This window comes from Myotis brandtii, unplaced genomic scaffold (genome assembly GCF_000412655.1).
Source record: "Myotis brandtii unplaced genomic scaffold, ASM41265v1 scaffold5019, whole genome shotgun sequence".
Lineage (NCBI taxonomy): Eukaryota > Metazoa > Chordata > Mammalia > Chiroptera > Vespertilionidae > Myotis > Myotis brandtii.
In genome coordinates, this window is record NW_005369138.1 from 39,151 (window position 1) to 48,856 (window position 9,706).

The window sequence follows — 9,706 nt, forward strand, 5'->3', positions numbered from 1 at the left end:
GAAAATGTCCAATTATTTGTTGCCTCTTTCCTGTCACCTCCATGCCACTGTTGAGCTATCCCAGTGAATTTTTATTTCAGATATTGTATTTTTCAGTTCTGAAACTTTCATAATTCTTTTTTATAGTCTCTATTCAGCCAAGAACATCTATGTCTCCATTCAAGACCTTTACCAAGGAACAGTCAGGACATCTGCTTTAACATCTTTGTCTGCTAATGCCAATGGCTGAGTCATCTCAGGGCTGACTTTCAAGTTTTGCCTTCCCTCTCAGTCTGCATGCCATTAGTAACTTCACAGACTCCTCAGGTCCTTAGTTGCAGTGTGTATTTGTTTAGAATTTCCCATTGTAATCAGTGGGAAAGATAGGCTGCATTGGGCTTAGCAGAAGTCATTGTTGAATTTTAATAATATGCATGTACAATGGATGAATGTTGAAAATATTAAGTGAAAGAAGCCAGACACAAAAGGCCACATATTGTGTGATTCCACTTATATGAAATGTCCACAATAGATAAATCCATAGAAAACAGAAAAATAGACTCGTGTTTCCAAGGTTTGAGGGGACGGGAAGGATGAAGAGTGAATGAGAGGAAACCCCATGGACGGGCATCGCTCATTTACTGCACTTCACTGTATTGTGCTTCACAAATGCTGCATTTTCTACAAATTGAAGGCAAGACCCTTCCCCTTGGTCTGAAACCAAACCCACAATATCTCTGAGGTGTGTCTGTAGGGGGTTTCTTTTGTGGATGCAAAATGTCCTGAAAGTAAGTAGTGGTGATGGTTGCATAAATCTCAAATATACCTAAAAAAAAAAATAAAACTTTTAAAACGGTGAATTTCATGGTATGTGAACTTTATCTCAAGTTGTTATTTTGAAAAAATATATATATGTAAACCTAGGATTTTTATTGTTTATTTTCAACAAACACTGTATTCTACTTGAAAGTTAATTTTGAGAATTTCCTGTTGTGCAGTTAGCCCCTGACATCATTAAACATGTTCATTGCAAGAGCAAGTTCACTGACAGTTCACAATGATTCCAGCTCACTTTGGATACAGTTTTTGTTTCCAGCCCAAGTTGGATGGAGTACTCATTTTTAAGCTATTCAAACATCAAAGGCAATTTTTAAAAATTTAATCTCAATTTCTAAAGTATACTTTGATTTTTGTTTAAATGCAAACACAAGAGGAACAACTCAGATCCTACTCCCTGTGTATGCAGTTTCTCTTTTCTTAGTTATCTTTTTGTTTTCTGCTGTGAAGTTTTAAGTGCAATTCATCAGACACAAAATATTTTCAAACAGCTGTAATCAGCCTTAAACAATACACAGCAAAGCACCACGCTTTAAATTGTTGCTTGAAGATTGAGCACAGAAAATCTGGAGAAGTCATGAATTGTGCAACAACAAAATGTAAGAAAATAAGCATTTGCATTGAGAAAGGAAATCAAATTTCAAGAAAGAAAAGGATAAATTTTTTAAAAGAATTCAAAGTATGAATTCATAGCTTTTCTTATTATAATTTTTTTAACTTCTAATTTTTAAATTTTACTGGCATGATTATGTAGACAAAGCTTAAATAAAAGAAAATGTTCCCTGTCTCATTGTTTTCTAGCCATGATTATTATAATTATTATTTTTTATTCGTGATTACTAAAATTAATTTAAGGGTGTTAAAAATTATCTGCTTTGCCCTTGCCAGTTTGGCTCAGTGGATAGAGCATTGGCCTGAAGACTGAGGGGTCCCGGGTTTGATTCCTGTCAGGGGCAGGTACCTTGTTTGCAGGCATATCTCCAGTAGGGGGTGTGCAGGAGGCAGCTGATCAATGTTTCTCTCTCATCGATGTTTCTAACTCTCTATCCCTCTCCCTTCCTCTCTGTAAAAAAATCAATAACATATATCTCTTTAAAAAATTATCTGCTTTGAGTGTCAAATAGGCAAGGTATACAGCTGCCCTTTGGTGTTGACTGTAGCAAGGAGGGCACCTGTGATTAAAACTTTCCCTTGAACCAATGCCAAAATTAAGAAATGGTTTCTGGGCAGAGTCAAATGCAGGGCATTTTAAGGAAAGCATAGTCTAAAAATTAAGCAACAGGTATAGCTATAAAATTATATTTTAAAACCTCAGAAAGATTTAAGCTGGTGCTTCAAACAAAGGCCTTGTAAGGGTCTCAGAGGTATATCCAGCAAAATGTCTCTATTAAAACAATCGGGCATTTCAGAATCTTCAGGACAAGGAGTCCAAGCTAGAGAAGGGGTTATTGAAAAGAAATTTATATACAGATTTTTATCTAATAGGTTATATTATGATTTATGCCTACAATACCCACAAGGTATATATATATTTGGCCCTGGCCAGATAGCTCATCTGGAAGCAGATCCAGCCTGGTCTTTACACTAATGATGACTATATGGCTACATACAAAGGACCTCCCTTTGAGGTGAAAGGGAAAGGAATGTGTAGGGCTCAAACTATGGCCAAAGGTGGAATAAAATAAATTTTTTAAAAGAATCAGGCTAAGGAACTGGTTACCTATAAACATGGGCTACTGTTTATTGAAAGGAAAGGATGCTTTAGAAGAGAAAGAGCCTAAAGCAGCGGTCGCCAACTGGTGGTCCGCGGACCACTGGTGGTCCGTGAGGTCCAAAAGGTTGGCGACCACTGGCCTAGAGGATAAAACCAAGAGCCACAGTGAACTCACAGGCAGTAGAACTAAACCAAATCTCAGTAGCTATGTCTGAGAAACCACCCCCAAGAAGCCTCATCCACATCTGGAAGAGATCCTGGACTTTTAACTGGTGCCATAATGGGATGTAACTTGGGGAAAGGGTTGAGTGTACTTTGCAGGTGGAAGGGATGTGACTTGTGATCAAAAGATGGACTGTGACAGATTGTGTTTTCCAAATATTTCCACAATAATATCTAATCCAACATGCCCTTTTGTAACACTGACACTACTCTCATCAAATGGTGGAATCTGGATTCCCCCCTCTTGTGTTTTGTCTGGACTTCTGTGACCACCTGAACCAATAGAACACAATGGAAGTGATGCGATGTGACTTGCAAGGCTAGGTTAAATGTCTTGCTCTTCCTTGGACCATGTTATTTTGGGCTACTTGCGCATAGAACCTAGCCACCATGCAGTGAGAAACCCAAGCCTCATGAAGAGGCCACATATAGATTGTTCAGGCCAACAGCCCAAACTTGAGATCCCAGTCAAAAGGCAATATCGACCACCAGAATTGTGGATGCAGAAGCCTTTGAGATGACTCCTGCCTCAGCCACTGTCTAACTACAACTACAGGAGATTCCCTAAGTGAGAATAAGAGCTAAGCCACCAAAACTGTAAGATAACAATACATGACTTAATGATTTTAGTCACTAAGTTCATGTTTTAAGTCAATAAGTTCATGTTTAAGTCACTGAGTTAATCTTTTAAGACACTAAGCTGATGTTTAAGTTAATGTTTGAAGTCACTAAAATGATTGTTAATGTTTTAAGTCACTAAGTTTTGGGATGATTCATTATCCCAATTGATAATTGGAACAAACATGCAGAAGCCAAGGAGAGGAAGGAGAAGAAGGCCTGGGGAAAAGAGCTAACCCAGTCCTTGTATCAAAAAGTGTTGACAGAGACGATAGGCCCCTTGCCTTATATGAGACAGAACTATATAAGCACAGGCATATGGGGTCAAACCGCATCTGTCCAACAAATGGCATTCTACTTTGTGGATGTCAACATATAGGTGGGCCTCTAGCAAATCCAATATGGTGGGGGGATTTCTTAGTTCTCTGTTCTCCAAGTCACCTTTAACTGATTTTTTTCCAGCCTCCATTCAACATGAACAAATATATCACCATCAGAGATATATACTGACGGGAGTAGTGTAGATTTTGTAGAGGAGACATCATGGAGAAGAGTTTAAAAAATTTAACCCATTTCTAAACAACCATGAAGATTCAGGAAATAATACCAAAAAATGAGCCTTGGAGAAGAGTTCTGTACAACTCTTTAGGGAAAAAGAAGAGGAGTATTGGGCTGTCCATTGAGGTCCAGGGGTCATAGGTAAATACTGTGTTCTGTATTCTCACCTACCTCTCAGGTGAAAAAATTATGTAGTAATCTTGTTGTGATAGAAACTTTTTTTTTTCAGGAGAGGATGTAACAGGATAAAGAGGTGAAGATTTTCTTCTTTTGGCAGCTGTGTGAGTTCCTCAGAGGGAATTACTTAAGAGGGTATATTCAGACTCTTAGTCCACAGGTTTTTTAAAAAATCTTGAGAAGAACTGAGCATATCCAAACCTTGGAATCTGGGGAGTGGTCATAGAATTACAACCTAAAATAAAAGTGGCCAGGAGGTTTCAGCAGACTCCCAAGCTACATATAGACACAAAATAAATAAATGAATAAACAGATGAATTAATAAGTAATTACAGCACAGTTATTGATACCTTTCCTCTCTTTTTTAAAAAAAAGGAAATTTGACTCAGATGGTGTTAAATGGCTTGGAAATGAAGTAGAACTAGTCTTTATTTGAGCAGAGCCTGTCAAAGGCAATAGTGATAGTGCATTATTTTTTTTTTAATCCTCACCTGAGGATATTTTTGCATTGATTTTAGAGAGAGTGGAAGAGAGAGGGAAAGACAGAGAGAAACATCAATGTGAGGGAAACACATTGATTGGTTGCCTCCTGCACACACCCTGACCAGGGCCCAGGCTGGGGAGGAGCCTGCAACGGAGGTACATGCCCTTGACCAGAATAGAACCTGGGACCCTTCGGTCCACAGCCCGATGCTCTATCCACTAGGCAAAACCAGCTAGGGCACTAGTGCATTTTAATAACCAAAGTAATGTATTGCCTCTATCAGTAAAAGGGCAGGATAATTTATTTATTCAATGAAACATTTAAAATGCAGGGGAAATTAAAAATTTCCTGTATGATTATACAGAGGCAGAAAACTGAGGTTTCAGGAGATCTTAAGGTTTGGAGAGTCACAGACAATCAGATTTTAGAATCTGATAATACCTATTGGGCCACACACACCCAAAGTCACAAACACACATACATATACACACACAGATGCTTAATATATTGCATACAATTAGAACCGTGAACTCTAGGTTAAGCACCCCGGCAGGACACAATAGTTATAGGCTTCTTCAAGCCAAGTTCCTATCTTGCGAAGCAATTTGTGTGTTATATAATACTGTGGTTAGATCATCTGCCAAGCCAACCTTTGTTAGTGGATCCCTTTAATATAGTCCAAAATGGAAACATTTATGAACAAGAATATGAAGGTATTCCTTCTGAATTGTACTACTGTTCATATATAGTGTCACCCTGGGCTTTACTTCAATTTTCTAAGACACTATATCACAGAAATGTAAAACTTAATGAAAGAAGCAAAAATAACATGAAAATACAAAATAAGGAGAAAGAAGATAGAGAAATGCGTAAGCTGAAAATCAATGTTAACCAACTTAAATGTAATTAAATTTTAAAATATCAATTTTTAAAATAAAAATATAAAATAATTTTAATATGTTATTATTGATTTTAGAGAGAGAAAAGAAGGGAGAGAAAAACTTCAACGAGAGAGAAGCATCCATTGACTTACTCCTACACGCCCCCTACTGGGGATTGAGCCCATAACTTGTTTTTATTGATTTTAGAGAGAGAAAAGAAGGGAGAGAAAAACTTCAACGAGAGAGAAGCATCCATTGGCTTACTCCTACACGCCCCCTACTGGGGATTGAGCCCATAACTCAAGCATGTGCCCTGACCAGGAATCAAACAAGCGACCTCTCAGTCAACTGAGCCACACCAGTCAGGGCAACACCTTCCTGCTCTTAATTTTTATGGTTAGAAAATACATTTATTGTTTGAAATTCAGGCTATTTTTAGTTCAAAATCTTTCTAAATCAAAAGAAAGTTAACTATTCAACTATAGGACGTTAAGCTGAGACTTAAAGCTGATACCTAATAATTGAGTCTCTTGATAAAAAAAGAGGTACAGAGATTTTGAAAAGAAAATTATCTGAACCTGTATTTTATTATAGAAGACAACCTAATTTAAAAATCATCAGACATTTTTTAAATGTATTTTTATTTATTTCAGAGAGGAAGAGAGAGTTAGAAACATCAGTGAGAGAGAATCATTGATCAGCTGCCTCCTGCACACCCCACACTGGAGATGAGATCACAACCCTGGCATGTGCCCTGACTGGGAATTGATCTGTGACCTTTTGGTTCATAGGTCAACCTCAACCACTGAGCCATGCCAGCCGGGCAATCCTCATACATTTAAAGGAAAACAATCAGGTGCCAATCAAAGATGCAAAGATATTTTTTTTAATATATTTTATTGATTTTTTACAGAGAGGAAGGGAGAGAGATAGAGAGTCAGAAACATCGATGAGAGAGAAACATTGATCAGCCGCCTCCTGCACATCCCCCACCGGGGATGTGCCCGCAACCCAGGTACATGCCCTTGACCGGAATCGAACCTTGGACCCTTCAGTCCGCAGGCCGACGCTCTATCCACTGAGCCAAACCGGTTTCGGCAAAGATATATTTTTTTAATTACTGGGAAAAATTCAACTTAATGACGTTAAACTTTTAGGACTATGTGAATATTGCTGGGTCAACTTTGAGACAAAATCAAATTCTTCATTCAGAATCTAAAAAATGTAGGAAAACACAAACTAGAGCAGAAACCTGGCTTCCACAGTCCGGTGTATGTAGACACGTGTCTGGTGGATTTACAGAGTGCTCCTTGGGGGGATTGGAGTGACACTTCGTCATTTGATTACCTCTTGACCCTCCTGCAGCTTTTCAGTGGGTTTCCAGGGCCAGCTGATTATGAAGAGCTTTCAAGGCTCATTCGACTCTACATCTTCCCAAGGCTCTTGATTCTTTTTCAGTCAATATCACATCAGATTTTCAAGAAAGCATGGGAAAAGCTGCGGCTCTGTGGGCTGCAGACAACCATGACTCCAGCCTGGGTGTGACTAGGCAGTCCATCGGCTGGGTAGGGCTGAGGAGCTCCAGAATTCTTTTTAAATCCCAAGTATTTTATATGAGAGTAAAGTCTAGGACATGATTATAAAGGAAAAATTTCTTGTAGAAAACTCTTGAATGACTCTAAATTAAAAGCAATAATAGGTATATTGGGTAAATCAATAAGTATTGGTACCTTTATGTTTATAGAAATAAACTGACTAAAATATTTAATACCTCAAAGAAAGAATGCAACAAGCGGGGTATATTTATTTTATTTTGGTTTTGTCTTCCTAATTTTGTCTTTAAATGGAATGAATGTTTAAGTATAGAAAATTCAGTACATTAAATTTATTTTCTTTCTGGCTCTATCTAATGGATAAAGTGTGTGTGTGTGTGTGTGTGTGTGTGTGTGTGTGTGTGTGTAATATATATTCACTTGTGTTCAGGCATAATCCAAACCCTTAGAAGCAAGAATTATTTGAAATGTTGGTTCAAACTGTATGTGCTCAGAATGAAGTTATTAGAATTTTGGTCATTTGGAAGTGATAATATAAGCTTAAACTTGGCTATCATGTATTATGAAAACAAAGTTTCTGAGAAACTTGGGTTAGAGACTTGGAAAGGGACATACAGGGTTTTGGAAACTCCAAAACCCAAGAAAAGAATTGGCAGCTAGAAAATGTGCTAATGAAATGACAAGGGATATGGTGCCACTTGAGAAATGATAATCATGCACACAGTTCACAAGGAATTAGATGTTTTCAGTTCCGTTCATTCACTTTGGACTTAATACAGGGTGTGGATTTAAAAGTGAAGGATTAAGTAAAAAGGCTTGACCCATCTATGACATCATGAATCTGTGACTGGACTTCTGGAACTACCTCGAGTTCTACATAAGGTAACCTGAGCCAGAAAACTCTAAGAGAAAAGATTAAGAAAAGCAAAGGTAAATGTTATAAATGTTCTAACTGAAGAGAGAGTATGTAATGGGTCAGCTTCTTGTTCTTGTTGCGCTCAGCGATTACACTGACGATGGCATCAAGGTTCTTGCAGAATCAGGTCATGGCCTCCTTTACGGGTTTCTCAATGAAATGCTCCTCCAGGTACATGCCCAGGAACAGCTGAGAGCCCGGACAGACAGATAGACAGACAGACATACAGGTTATGCTGCAATGCAGTGATGCTAACTGACAGACCTTGTCCCACGCATAGACAACATCCTTGGGACTCATCCTCTGCCCACTGCTGAGAATACTGAGACTGCGAATGCCACCCCCCACCCGCTTTCCCTGAGGAAGCCTCCAGGGAGGGGTGGAGTTACAGGCAGAAGGCAGACATAACTGCCCTGCTCCGGCAGTTAGAGAGTGAAAGTCTTGCAGTCTTGCTGTTAGCACGCCGACAGCCAAGGCCACTCTGAATATGGGAATCTTAATCAGTATGTTCAAGACTAAGATGCCATACACAGGTGCAAGGACAGCAATCTCACGGTACACTGTGCACATGTGCCTTTCTGTAGCCAAAATATGATGTCACTATTGGCAAGAGGCCTCTTTGTCTAAGTGCAATAATCCACGTGACTGACCAGCTAGAGTGGTGCGGAAAAGGGGGAAAGGCTGGAGAGGCTGGAGAGAGGCTACTGAGGCTGCTGAGGTTAGGAGCTCAGGTGCCGCTGCTATGTGAGGCGGTAGGTCTAGAGGCAGCGTGCGGCTGCTCAGATAATGATGACTGTGGGAGAGGCTACTGCTACTTTGTGGGAAAGATGTATTTGTTCATCAACTGGTGTGCAGCTGCCTATTGAGACTTGGTTGTGAAGAACTGTTTTGTCTGATGGCCATATGGCCACTGGCTCCTACAATAAAGACTCCTGCTTATACACTCACCAATTACCTGAAAGATGGGGGAAATGTGTAACTTACAATGGACATTACTTTGAATAAAGCACGTTTGATGCTTCTCTTGAAATTCTTGTGTTTTCTTTGATTACAAAATCCACCATTATTAACCAGTACACCTAGTAGGAGTAAGAATTAGGTCCTGCTTTGACACTTGGCATAGCCATTAGCAGAATTCAGAAGAATATAGGGACTCAGAGCAGCTATGCTCTGACACCATCTCAACATGCCCTGAGCTCTTTGCTTCACATCTGGGGGTGTTAGATCCTCAGCTTCCCCTCTCAGCCCCTCCCGGAAAAGAGAGGGCCCACTCAGGTCCTTTTCCTGGCCTTCCTGATCCTCAAACCTCCAGCTCCTGGTCCCAGCTCAAACCCAGTTTGCCCAAAGCCAAAGCAAGGAACTCCATTCAACGGCACATGGTGTCTGAGAGTTAAAATAATGCATTGTTTCATAAACGGGAACATAATTATTCCCTCAGCTTTGCACAGAGTTTCAGTGTGCCAAGCGCGGCACCTCGAGCATCTCACAGAAATCACACGGGGGAGCAGGAGGGGTGGTCTTCCCGGGGTCCTGCCACGGGTAGCACGGGAGGGGCTGAAGCCAAAGGCTTGGGACTCGTGGGTGACTGTTCTTTCCAAACGATCCTCTAGAAATTGAGGAAACATTCATTCTGAAATAGCAAACATGAAAAGAGAAAGGAAGAGATGTCAAAAGAAACTAGTACGTTTGGTGAAAAAAGGGTAGATATAGCCCAACAGAAAGCCTCGCCTACAGGTTCTGCTGATCTGAACCCAGAGCGAGCAGAAG